The sequence below is a fragment of the Hylobates moloch genome, unplaced genomic scaffold, assembly GCF_009828535.3.
Source record: "Hylobates moloch isolate HMO894 unplaced genomic scaffold, HMol_V3 SCAFFOLD_6, whole genome shotgun sequence".
In the NCBI taxonomy this organism is placed as follows: Eukaryota; Metazoa; Chordata; class Mammalia; order Primates; family Hylobatidae; genus Hylobates; species Hylobates moloch.
In genome coordinates, this window is record NW_026652281.1 from 128830634 (window position 1) to 128844578 (window position 13945).

The 13945-nt window shown below is 44.7% G+C and overlaps 1 protein-coding gene and 1 pseudogene across 6 annotated transcripts in view; one reads left to right on the forward strand and one right to left on the reverse strand.

Annotated features, from left to right (window-relative positions):
* Nucleotides 1–3922: 3922 nt before the first annotated feature.
* On the reverse strand, nucleotides 3923–9471 carry LOC116471742 (large ribosomal subunit protein P1-like; annotated as a pseudogene).
* The window catches only part of G3BP1 (G3BP stress granule assembly factor 1), a 34355-nt gene continuing 29594 nt past the window's right edge, over nucleotides 9185–13945 (forward strand). For 2 of the 6 annotated variants that reach the window (XM_032158430.2, XM_032158431.2), the window contains exon 1: nucleotides 9497–9563. The gene's annotated coding sequence lies outside the window, so the exon portion shown is untranslated. Of the gene's footprint in view, nucleotides 9444–9466; nucleotides 9568–9846; nucleotides 10193–13945 lie in introns of those variants that run through there. The other 4 variants (XM_058440066.1, XM_032158429.2, XM_032158428.2 and 1 more) reach the window with 4 other exon arrangements.

The window sequence follows — 13945 nt, forward strand, 5'->3', positions numbered from 1 at the left end:
CAACACAGCGAGACTTCGTCTCTACAAAAAATTTAAAAATTAGCTGGACATGGTGTTGTGCGCCTGTAGTCCCATCTACTTGGGAGGCGGAGGTGGGAAGATCACTTGAGCCCAGGAGGTCAAGGCTGCACTGAGCCATGATCATGCCACCACACTCCAGTCTGTGCGACAGAGCAAGAACCTGTCTCAAAATAAAAATAAATAAATTTATTTATTTCTAGACTGATATGTAAAATTAGTTGCTTTCTTATTACAAGACTAGGAAAAGCATTTTTAAATATAAAAATTCTAAATAGTTTTTAACTTTTATTTTTTGAGACAGGGTCTTGCTGTGTCACCTAGGCTGGAGTGTAGTAGCGTGAACATGACACACTGCAGCTGTGACCTCCTGGGCTCAAGGGATCCCCCGACCTCAGCCTCCTGAGTAGCTGGGACCACAGGTGCATGCCAGCACACCCAGCTAATTTTTTTTGTATTTTTGTAGAGATGGCGTCTTGGCATGTTGACCAGGTTGCTCTCATAAGCAATCCTCCTGCCTCAGCCTCTCAAAATGCTGGGATTACAGGCGTGAGCCATCACACCTGGCCTAAAGACGTTTTTAAAAAGGGTGATGGCCAGGTGTGGTGGCTCACGCCTGTAATCCCAGTACTTTGGGAGGCAGAGGCAGGTGGATCACTTGAGGTCAGGAGTTCAAGACCAGCCTGGCCAACATGGCAAAACCCCGTCTCTACTAAAAGTACAAAAGGTAGCTGGGCATTGCGGTGGGCACCTGTAATCCCAGCTACTCGGGAGGCTGAGGCAGGAGAATCGCTTGAACCCCAGAGGTGGAAGTTGCAGTGAGCCGAGATCGCGCCACTGCACTCAAGCCTGGGCGACAGAGCGAGACTCTGTCTCAATAATAATAATAATAATAATAATAATAATAATAATAATAAAGGGTGAAACCTATTCAGCTAAAGTCCTCAGAATATTTCCATTGTATTTTTTAGATGAGACCAAAAAGTTTTTGTACTATTAGTAAATGTTTTAAAAAAAAGAACACTGAGTCACATAACCTAGAGTTTTAATATCTCCTGAAAAACTGAAAGATCTGGAAACATGTCTATAACTAACAGGATAGGCCAAGTAATATTGTAGTAACAAACAATCCCAAAGCCTCAATGGCTTAAAACAACAAAGATTTATTTCTCATGTGATATGCCCGTAACTGGCTGAATAGGTTGAAGTTGAAGGAGTGGCTCTGCGCAAATCGCTTTTGCTCAAGGACCTGGTTTGAGGGAGAGTCACCATATAGAATGGCACTGATCTGAAAGTGCCCTGCCAAAATTCATATGTTGAAACCTAATTGCCAGTGTGATAGTATTAGGAAGTGGGGCCTTTGGGAAGTGATTAAGTAATGACGGAAGAACCCTCATGGATGGGATTAGAGAATTTATAAAAGATGTTGAAGGGAGTACCGTAAGCCCTTTTTGCCCTTCTGCTATGTGAGGGGACAGTGATCATCTTAGAAGCCATCATAGTCCACAGCACTCTTTAGTGGACTCCCAACATAGCAGTCAATGGTCGGGGAACATTTGCCATGCTGTCCTCTTCCTCCTTTGTTCTCTGTACCCCTGGGGCTTTAGGTTTCTAAAGATGTGTTTAATGAGACAACCCAGACAAACCTGCGTTTAGTTCCTCACTGTTTCAGGCATTTAATCTCTCTGACCCTGTCTCTTCTCTTGTAAAATAAAGATAATAATTAGACGTAGCTCATCGTGCTGTGGTGAGCAATAAGACAACACTCAAAATATTCAGCTCGGTGGCTAGTGCACAGTAAGCACCCAGAATCTATTCTTAGGGTTATGACAAGTTAGTTTTTAAAATAACATATGAAAACTTTCTTTCTTTTTTTTTTTTTTTTTTTGAGATGGAGTTTTGCTCTGTTACCCAGGCTGGAGTGTAGTGGCATGATCTTGGCTCACTACAACCACCATCTCCTGAGTTCAAGTTATTCTCCTGCCTCAGCGTCCTGAGAAGCTGAGATTACAGGCATGCATCACCAGGCCCAGCTAATTTTTTTTTTGTATTTTTAGTAGAGATGGGGTTTCACCATGGTGGTCAGGCTGGTCTCAAACTCCTGACCTCAAATGATCCACCCACTTTGGCCTCCCAAAGTGCTGGGATTACAGGTGTGAGCTACCACATCTGGGGGAAATTTCTTAATGTAAAAAACTTTCAAAACAATACACATAAAATGAAAATCTCTTTAAAACCCTTGTATCATTCTCTTCTGCAGAAGTAGCAACTGCTATCAGATTGCTGTATATCCATCCTGACTTTTTTAATGCATTCACAAACATTAATAAACATACATGAATGTATAGTTGGGGTGTGTATATATATATATATATATATATTTTTTTTTTTTTGAGATGGAGTTTTGCTCTGTTGCCCAAGCTGGAGTGCAGTGGTGTGATCTTGGCTCACTGCAACCTCTGCCTCCCGGGTTCAAGCAATTCTCCTGCCTCAGCCTCCTGAGTAGCTGGGATTACAGGCATGTACCACCACGGCCAGCTAATTTTTGTATTTTTAGTAGAAATGGGGCTTCACCATGTTGGCCAGGCTGGTCTTGAACTCCTGACCTTGTGATCCACCCGCCTCAGCCTCCCAAAGTGCTGGGATTACAGGCATGAGCCACTGCACCTGGCTAGTTGTTGGTATTTTTAAAGCATATATGATATACTCCACATAATTTGCAAGACACTTTTTAAAATTATCAATCTGCTTTGGAAATTTGTGTTTTTTATATAAATATTTTTAAAATATTTGAATGTAAACACGCACATATATGAACTAGCTCAATCTTTTAAATTGCTACAAAAATTTTTCTAGTATGGATATATTAAATTTAGCTATTCCATAAAAAAGACTATTTTGCCATATTATAAACAGTGCTATAATAACATTTGTGCTCTCTGTATACACGTGGGAGTGTTTCTTCAAAGTAGATACCAAAAAGTAGAATTTCTGCATCATAGGGTGTGTGGATTTTAAATTTTACTAGATGATAGCAAACTGCCCTCAGAAAGCCTATGCTAATTTATATTTTGTGCTAGCAGTATATGAGAGTAATTATTTCTCACATCCTTGCCAACTTTTTTTTTTTCATCACTGAATGTCTATCTATTAAATGCTGATGGAGGTAAGGATAAGACTCATTCATATGCCAAGTGCCTGGCACGTAATAGCTACTCTGAACACACAATACCCACAGTTTATTATATAAATCCAAGCCTGAAAAGTCAAAATTTCCATTCATGCTATTATTAATTGGCAAACATAAAAGCTCTTAGTTTTTGGAACACAGGTTTGAATCTTGTTTTATCCACTTTGTGCAACTGGGGACCTTAATGGTTTAGTTTCTGCACTCCTTCAGTGTTATTGTAAAACTCCCAAGCATTTGTTGAGACATTACACAGCTATGTCTTGTTGCTTTACAACCTTGGGATGTAGCAGTCAACATTCAGCATAGGTCAAAATTCTTAGGCAGGATTGTATAGGTTAATTACCCAGGAGGCTTCTAAAGCTGAAGTCTGTATTACCCTCCACCCCCCCCCAGTGTAGTCTATCAGTATAAAGAATGTAGTTTATCACTTATCATAAACTTGATATAAATATTATAACCTGGACAAAGCATCTGCTCTGATCCTTCCTCCTGCCACCCCAGTGCAGCTTTCAACACTGTACCAGAGGTGCCTTCTTGTTAGCATCAGGATTGTCTAAGATCGCACATCAAGCAATGGTGGCAGGCAAAATCCAGCCTGTGACATGGCAGAATAGGTTAAAAGCCAACATCACAAAACTGAGACCATTTTTGCAGAGCACATTCCCAAACTATGGGCAAGATCAACAGCAGTAAAGTTCAGCTTTTTATTGAACACATTATAAAAGAGGTTTAGTCAAAAAGACCAAAGCCCATGTCATCATCAGACTCCTCAGATTCTTCTTTCTTTGCTTCCATTATCTTCTCCTCAGCCGAAGCAGCAGCAGTGGAGGGGGAGGACCTCCTGCTGGTGCAGCACCAGCTGCTAGAGCAGGTCCACCAGCCCCTACATTGCAGATGAGGCTTCCAATGTTGACGTTGGCCAGGGCCTTTGCAAACAAGCCAGGCCAAAATGTTCAACATTTACACTGGCTGCTTTAATGAGGGTATTGATCTTAACCTCCATGACGGTCACCTCATCATCGTGCAGAATGAGGGCCAAGTAGACGCAGGCAAGCTCGGAGATGGAGGCCATGGCGCAGGCGAGTGTGGGGCTGGCATTGCCAGAGGGGGTGCTAGTCGCTGGATGAAGTGACAGCCTCACCCCAACGCAGGCTTAGCTTCCTCGGAAGGACCAAGCACCTTGATGGCAGCTGAGGAAAGGGCAAAGTATCATTTTTCACAACGTCACGATTGAACAATTATTTAACTTCTTTTTGCTTTGGTTTCCCTATCTGTTGAAATGAGCTGTTTGTAGTTTTTTTTTATTTTTTTTATTTTTTAGACAGAGTCTCATTCACTCTGTCACCCAGGGCTGGAGCGCAGTGGCACAATCTCAGCTCACTGCCACCTTCACCCCCTGGGTTAAAGCGATTCTCCTGCCCCAGCCTCCTGAGTAGCTGGGATTACAGGCATGCATCACCACTCCCGGCTATTTTTTGTATTTTTAGTACAGATGGGGTTTTACCATGTTGGCCAGGCTGGTGTCGAACTCCTGGCCTCAAGTGATCTGTCCAACTCAGCCTCCCGAAGTGCTGGGATTACAGGCCTGAGCCACTGGGCCTGGCCTTAGATGAGGTCTAACGTATATTTTATTCTTGTTTCTTTTTTCCTTATTGGCCTTTGAATTTCAAGTGCTATAAACCTGAGTCTGATTCTGAGCTCTGCCCCTTTCCAGCTATGGGCCAGTCATTTAGCCTTTCTGAGCCATAGTTTCTAGATCTGTAAAAGAGTTAATACTTCATAGAGTTTTTGTAAGGATGACTTGAAAAACTGTAACTGTCACATAATAGGTGCTTGATATATATGCTGTTATTTATTCCTCTTCTAAGCCACAGGAAGTGAGGACTTCTAGTACGTGGTACCAGAGTGTGCATCAAAGAACCTTTTGCAAAGAGCTTTGGCTGCAGATGATCCAGATTTGCCATGGACTTCAGAACTCTCAAATCACTTGGAAGTTTGTCTATGCAGCATTATCTGGTGTCAAGCCTGAGATATTGAAGAAGCCCCAGCCGTTCCGGGGTTTCTGAGAAGACTATGCCCCTTTTCTGTATTCATAACTGTATCTTCGTTCTGTGGGCAGTATCGAGAGTGGGTAAAAGAACATGGACTTGAAGTCGGAGAGTCCTAGCTTCTAGCCCTAGCTATGTGACCAAGGGCAAATTGTTTACCTCTCTGAGCCTGTTTTTGTACTTGAGAAATAGGAAATAGGAATGTTGTGAATATTAAATGAGATTGTTCTTGGAAAGAATATTTGCAAGGTACCTGGTGCATGGTCAGTGCTTCACAAGAGTCTGAGGAGGTGACGTATTTGCCAAGAGACAATGCCAAAGAATGGAGGAATGCAATTAGGCATGTCTTTCTAAGCCAGTAAAGGGCCTCTTTGGATCTTTGCATGATTTTTATTTTATTTTATTTTATTTTATTTATTTTATTTTTTTGAGGTGGAGTCTTGCTCTGTTGCCCAGGCTGGAGTGCAGTGGTGTGATCTTGGCTCACTGTAACCTCTGCCTCCTGGGTTCTAGCGATTCTCCTGCCTCAGCCTCCCGAGTAGCTGCAACTGATTACAGGCACCTGGCTAATTTTTGTATTCTTACTAGAGGTGGGGTTTCACCATGTTGGGCAGGCTGGTCTCGAACTCCTGGCCTCAAGTGATCCATCCGCGTCAGCCTCGCAAAGTGTTGGGATTACAGGCGTGAGCCACCACACTTGGCCTGGATCTTTGTATGATCTTTGCATGGTAAGAAGCAAAAGGCAAAGAGGTTAGCAGTTTTCGGGGAGGTGAATTAAAACATGGATGCCTCATTTTCAAAACCTCTTGTAAGGCTGGGTGAAGTGGCTCATGCCTGTAATCCCAGCACTTTGGGAGGCTGGGGTGGGAGGACTGCTTGAGCCCAGGAGTTCAAGACCAGTCTGGTCAACACAGTGATACCTTATAGCTACAAAAATTAAAAAAAAATTAGCTGGGCTTGGTGATACATACCTATGGTCCCAGGTACTTGAGAAGCTGAGGTAGGAGGATCACTTGAACCCAGGAGGTTGAGACTGAAGTAAGCTGTGATCTTGCTAGTGCACTTCAGCCTGGGTGACAGAGTGAGACCTTGTCTCAAAAACAAGAAAACCCCCCGCAAAACACCCATCTCATATACCTATCTACAAGGGCTAATGTATTACATCCCTTTTGTTTTAAAGATCAAAGTTTCTATATTATAGTCCCTCATATCACTATTAAAATCTATACCTAACACTAATTAAAATAATAATACAGGCTTTTTTTTTTTTTTTTTAAATCACACAGCCAGGCATGGTGGCTCACACCTGTAATCCCAGCACTTTGGGAGACTGAGGAAGGAGCACTACTTGAGGCCAGGAGTTTGACATCAACTTGGGCAACAAACTGAGACCCTGTCTCTACAAAAAAAATTTAGCTATGTACAATGATGCATGCCTGTAGCTACTGGGGAGGCTGAAGCAAGAGAATTGCTTGAGCCCAGCAGTTCGGGGTCACAGTGAGCTATGATTGTGCCACTGAACTCCTGCTGGGTGACAGAGTGAGACCTTGTCTCAAAAAAAAAAAAAACAAACCACAAAGTACTATAGGGTACACAGTGAAAACTAAGACTCTGCTGCCCTAGACAAAGTTCGTCTCCCTTAGCAATCATTAATATTCATTAACATTTTCTTGTGACTCCTTCCAGACATAACCTGCGCATGTATAACAGCAAAAACATATGGGAACAAATGTGTAGTGCAGATAACTAAAGCAATACGTATGTCTTAATGGACATAATCACCCCATGCTATCCCTCTTCCTTTATTACACAAACCCAGGAATACTTTTCCCATTATTCTGCACTTTGCTTCCTTCATTTACTGATACCTCTTGGCGACTGCTCTATAACTATACAAGTAGATCTATCCCATTTTCTGTATGGCTGCATGATAGTCTACTGTAAGTATACTGTTTTGTAGTACTCTAACCAGTATCATACAGCCAGATATTTCGGTTGTTTTCTGCCTCTTTCTACTACAAACAATTCTGCAATCACTATTAGTAACTCTTTGTTTGCAGGTGTTTTTTTTTTTTTAAGACTTTTTTTTTTTTTTTTTTTTTTTGAGAGAGTCTTACTTTGGTGCCCAAGCTGGAGTGCAGATCTCCACTCGCCGCAACCTCTGCCTTCTGAGTTCAAGTGATTTTCCCACCTCAGCCTCCCAAAGTGCTGGGATTACAGGCGTGTGCCACCACGTCCGGCTAGTTTTTGAATTTTTTTTTGTAGAGACGGGGTTTCGCATGTTGCTCAGGCTGGTCGCGCAAACTCCTGACCTCAGGTCATCCACCCACCGATATCAGGTCATTGCACTCCAGCCAGGGCAACAGAGCGAGGCTCCGCCTCAAAAAAAAAAGAAATTGCTTGGCAAAAAGATCTGTATCACTTAAAACTCCCCACAAAAGTGAAGGGTAGCCATATCCCTCATCGCGGGTCACCTGGGTGAAATTACTAATTTGTAAATGTTAAGTTTCGTCAATCTTCTCTTATTAAAGTGTTTCAATTCGGAAAGTCATGTTGTGAAATGCCAATCTCTTAGTCCACCGTTTAAAAAACTTTGCAGGGGTTCTCCAAGGCCCTCAGAATAAAGTCCAGATTCCTTTGCAGAGCTAACAGGATCCTGGAGATGCCCTGCTCCAGGAAACTTCCAGGGGCTTCTCTCCTGGGCCTGTTCCCTGGTTTTGGGAGCGCTCGGGCAACCGCGAGCCGGGGCAGCGTCTCGCTCATCTAGGACCCAGGCCTGGGGCTCCACTGACGCCGACGGAGCCGGGCTGCTGCGGGAGTGGAGTCCTGGGGGACCAGAAGGGGCTTTCACTTCGCTCCTGGGCCTCCCGAGTTCCAGGCTCGGACTAGCCCCGCGCAGGGAGGCAAGCAGGCCCGGCTCCCCAGAGGCTGAGGCAGGCGCCCGTGCTCTTTCAGCTCAGCCTCTCTCCCCCGACATAGGCGCTCCACGTGCTTCATTTCCAAAATTCTCAGCAAAACTCCGCGGGAGACCCTCCCGCCTGGTCACATGCCTGGAACGAGAACAAACCGGGGCGTGTCTGTGCCTGACGGCTGGGAACCAAAGCTATTTCCATAGAAATAGGGCCGGCCAGCCGTGAATTGTAGCCCCGCCAGTGCCTGAAACGCCAGGAGGAGGGGACGAGTTGCCTTTTAAACGCGTAGCGACGATTATAAGCCCCCACCCGCGGCAATTCGAGGCTGAACAATAGTGGCGCGGCTCGGGACGTGGTGCGAGGGCCCACACTCCACTGGAGCACGCGCGGACCACCGTGCCTCAGCCGCCACAAAGGGACCCTCGCCACACTCCCGCGGCCGCCTCGCAGCGCCCGCCCAGAAGCGCCTGGCGGAAGGGCGCACTCTCAGGCGCTTCCACCGGCGACCTTCCGGCGGGAACCCGCGGGCGGCGCAGGAACGACTCTCCTTCCCCTGCCCCGCAGCAGTGCTGAGTAATGGTGAGAGCAGCAAGGCCCTTGGCCGCCGCACGTAAGAAAAAAGTTGTAATAAAAAGAAAACAACCCGGGAAACTTTACTACTTGGTTCGCCAGGTACCAATCTGCGGAAAAGGCGGGGTACGGGCCTCGGAGGCCGGATCCCACAAATCAGGGAAAGAAAGAGGGCAGAAGTCGCAGCCTGCACAGCCTCACAACCGCCCAGAGGGCACGGCGGCCCTGGGGCTCTCTCTTCCGAGCAGAGCAACCTCCGTGTCTATCAGCTCCTTCCGGCGTTGCGATTGGCCACAGGCTGTCTTGGCCTCTCGGGCGCCCGCCTCCTAGTTGCTAGGGGTTTACTTCCCCAAAGTACACGGGCCCCACCTTGTGGCGCAACCGCTCCTGCATGGAAAACGGATCTCCGCCCAGGGGAAGACGTGTTAACGAATAAGAGCAGCCCCACACATTTATTGGCTACTTTGAGTATCAGTCAAAGAACTGCTCGCCCGCCTTTCTATTGTACTTTTCGGTTATTGGCCTCTCTTAGTGCCGATCTGTTACTAGGGAAGCGAGATTCTCACAGTCTCATAGGCAAGAGTCAAAGCCAATCAAGAGCCACGCCTTCATCCCCGAGTCAGTGCCCAATTGCTGCTCGAAGAGCCCGGAGGACGCGGTCGGGATTGGCCATCCCGTCGCCCGACCTGGCCGCAACAAGTTAGGGTGAGTGGCAGTTATATAGACCGGCGGCGGAGCACGCGTGTGTGCGGACGCAGTTGCGTGAGGGGTTTCTGCCATCCTCGGTACTGTGGAGCAGAGCTAGTTCCTCTCCAGCTCAGTCGCGTAGGTACGCCGGGGTGTGGGCGGGGCAGGGAGGCCAGAGGACTAAGCCGAGCCGCAGCAGTTGTGAGAGAGAGAAGTCTGAGTGGCGCTCGCGGAGGCCGCGCCAGGCGCGTCCCCCACCCCCACCCCAACGGCCGCAGGCGCGCGCGGCGGACGGACGGGCGCGCGTCGGCTCCCCGCTCCCCCTCCCCTCCCGGCTGGGGCGCGTGGCCGTGTCCGCCGCGTGCGCGTGCAGAGTCCAACGGCCTCGCGGGGCGGGAGTGAGCCGCGGCCGCCGCCCGGGCCCCAGGGCGGTCTCGGGGGCGAGGGGCCCCGCACCCAGCGTTTCCCGCCCGCCACTCTCTCCGCCACGCGCCCACGGCATCTTTTCCTCCCCTGGCCAAGGGATCCAGTCGGTTCGGACCAGAGGGAGGCTTTCGTTTAGGGGTGGGGGCAGCACTAAAGTCTGATTGGAGTCTTGCGGTCCGCGCGTCGCAGAAGTCCCTTCGGTTTTGCTGGGAGTAAAGGGAGCAGCGAGTGCACGGAGTGGTAGTAACAAGCAATGTTCTTTCCACGCCCTCGCTGTGTGCCCGGCACTGTGCGGAGCCACTTTTCTGCCTTTCATTTGATTTTTGCAGTGAGCTGGCGAGGTGGGTACGGCCATTCTCCTTCCGTAGCGGCCCAAGGCACGGGTCTGGAGAGCGGGGTCACAGGCACGCACGGGAAGGGCGGGGATTTGCTGACGCCGGGCCTTCTGACTCCGAGACCCCCGCTTCCCTCGGGGCAGCGTCAGCCTCAAAAGGCCACCTGCCGAGAAGGCTGCAGCGGCATTTGTACTTGGGCTGGTTCTGGGCTTCCAGAGAGACAAGGGTTGGAAGTGGGACTGTGACAAAGGAAAAGGGTTTGGGCTTTCTTTCTACGTGTATTTGTACAGGCCCTGGGTAGATGTGCCGCCACCGTAGCTTCTGGAAAAAAGTAGGGAAAACGATGAGTAAGTGCAAATGAACATGGACTGTGTTCCTCATCGGATTTGAAACTCAAGATTGCTGATGGGAAATTCCCGCCAGCGGGAAGTTAGGCTCCGGTTTTAGACGTTGAATTTTTTTTTTCTCTACTTTTTTTTAATTGGAGGAGACTTTTGGAGAAAGACCTTGAGAAGATTCACTTTATGGTTGAAGGAAATGAGGTGCAAAGCGACGAGTTTAAGATCTCACTAGCATCTGTGGGTTAAAATACGGAATTGGAATAGAAAGGATGGCGCCCAGTTACAGTATACATTTGACCTCTGTGGAGCATGTCACGCTGGATGAATTACTGGTGTTGGAGATGTGTTGGAAAAAACAACTGTGACAATCGAGATCTGTGGATGAAAGTTTGTGTACACTCCGTTTATTTAGCATTTACTCTGCTGGGTTCCTGTGTATATGCAGTAACAAGATGCTTTTCTTCAGGGACTAGAGCTTATATTTTTCTAGTAGAGTTACCATCTTTTAGATTTTTTAAAAGCCAACATACTCCTTGGCTTAGTGAAATAAATCTTCCTATGTTATAGAAACACTTCTATAAACATAAACATTTCTATAAACATGTTCTAGAAGCATTTTCTATAAACATGTTTCTGTAACAGCATTATAATAAAACAATGTTCCAAGTAACATTCACTTGGAACTTTACTGGTGTGGCAATTCCGGTTACCTGCCGTTACAGACTGGTTAACTGGAATTAGCATTTTAACTTAAGAGTTAAAGATGAGCAATTTAAGTTGTCAAATGGAAAAACACTAGAATGACCTACATTTAAACTGTTTAAGCTTGAGTCCAGCTAATTTTGTTACTGCTTGAGGCAAAATAGAATGAAATTACCTTACGCATTGAGGGAAAATTTTGTTTCTACTTAAAATATTAAAAAAATACAGTTCTTGGCCTCAGGCAAATGGTTATCACTTGGGCAGGAATATGAAAATTACGTGATTATTTCACAAACTGGTTCTCTGATTACTTGTGCATTCCTTTATCAGAAACAAGTGAATTGAAGCAAATTGTGGTAATGTAAGGCTTGGCAAGGCCGCCCTACATCCCTACCAAGTCATAGGTCAGTTTTGTTGGAGCTGCTTACCGGTAGAAAAGTCTAAGCTTTTGTACCTCTTACAGGTAGAAAAGTAGACAGTTCTTTGTTTAACTCAGTTTGCTGTTCCTGAGCTGACAGTCCACCAGGGGAACATTAGGAGATTTTGGTAATGTTTGTTTGTGACCTACTTAGAGCAGTTTTTCTTTTGTAACTTAATGGTTTTTCTATTTTTCCCACTCGTTCTAGTATTTTGCATAGAAAGTGAACGGCAGAAGGCAGTTTTAAGTTTTTGTAAAAGTTTGTGAATTTTATATCGTCCTTAGGACTGATGGGGCTAGTGTTAAAAAAAGATAAAATTTAACATAAAGCTTACATTTGTGACTAAAGCCAATTTTATATTTCATAAAGCTTACATTTGTGACTAAAGCCAATTTTATATTTTTTTCTTTATTTTTGTCCGTCTGATAAAACTGCCCACTTGATCTTTTAACATTTTGCAAATTGATTTTTTTTTTTTTTACTTTCAGAATTTAAATAGGCATTGTATGTTTGTTAATTATATTGTGCTTTGGCTACCTTGGACGAAACTATTACTGACTTTACAAAGAAGAATGGATAATTGTGGAAGTAGGTAGGGTCAAAAAAAAAAAAAAAAAAAAAAAGGAAAGCCTCGCCCACCCCCCAGTGATTTGTCAAAAGCAAGTGGGAAAAATCTCTGGTAGTGCAGTACTGCCCTTCCAGTACTCCAGTACAAGCCCTGGAGTTAAATTTAGATTCAGCAACTGTTATCTTACATGTAGTTGGTTATCACAATGTGGTGGCACACTAGGTTTATAATTTTATATCTCAGAAATCAGCTATTTACTTTTTTTTTTTTTTTAAAGTATTCTTGGACATCCCGTCTGTCTTTAGTTGGGAAGGCCACACTGCAAGCCAGGTGATAGGGTTAAGAGTAGGAATAATTCACACACACGAATAGTGTCTTAATATTCTGTCTTACAAGGTGGAAAGCAATTTCAAAAAAATTGCCCTCACAGCCTGTAGCTTAGTAAATAAGGTCTTTAGGCGACATTGTGATAGAGTCCCTCTTCTGTCAGGTGGCCAGTCATGTAGTAAGTTTTTGGTATGTGTGTTGTATCTTAGGTATTTAATCAAAAGTAAAGATTAAAGATGATTGACAGAAATTTGGCTTCCTGGATGGTATACACATCCACTTTGTAGGGATGTAATCTTTGGTGGCTATTAACTTCACTGGCTATATAAAGCATCATTATGTATTTGTGTAACCCTTTGCATATTTAGAAAGTGCTTTCACACATGTTTGGTATTACCATACTTTTACTAAAAAGTGAATTGGAGCTCTGAAACCGAATCGTCAAAACTATTTTGAAAAGCATGTGGTACCTAATAGGGTACTATAGCCAGCTTATTTCCTTAATTAAAAAATCTTAGAGGGATTTTGAATCTGGAATGTATGAATGTGACACCTACCTGCCCTTGCAGGCTTCTCCCATATGCTGTTTATGCAAAGCCATAGGCTGTGCCTTAACTACACCCTTGTTTCTGCACTGAGGTTGCCTAGATTTCCCTGGAGTGTATCCACCTGTCTTAATATCTGTTTAAGAATTTTGCGGATGAGCATTAGTATTAACTGTAACATATCTTTTCACTTGATGAGAAAGAACGAAGATTTTTCTTTAATTATGAACCTGAGTAGGTTTTAACTTTGGAGTGGGGAAGGGATACACTAAGATAAAAGATAGTTGTTAAGTATTCTGATTCCTGAAGTTTTTTTTCTTTCAGGAAAGCAGTGTTTTTGAGATAAAATAAGATTTGTGGAAGAGTTGCAATAGAGAGGTCTTGTATACCCATTATCCGGTGTTAACATTTTATGTGATCAAAGTACATTTAACAGAACTGAGAAATTAATATCGATAAAATACTGTTAATGAACGACTTTATTTGGATTTCGTTAGTTTTTCTACTAATGTCCTTTTTCTGTTCTAGGATCCAGTCCAAGGTGCCACATTGTATGTAGTCTCCTGGTCTGTGTCAGTTTCTGTCTTTCCTTTTGTCTTTCGTGACCATGACACTTGATCTCATTTGGATTTGATGTTAATGATTAGACTGAAGTTACGGATTTTTGGGGGAAGAATACCACAGAAATTACCCTTATCACATCATATTGGGGATCCATAATATATAACTGGTTGAATTTAACCTGATGATTTGGTTAAGGTGGTATCTGTCAGGTTAGTATTTTTTCCCCTTTACATACTATTCCTTAGATGCTAGTCACCAAGTCCAGCTCACACTCAAGGAGAGAGGGGAATTAA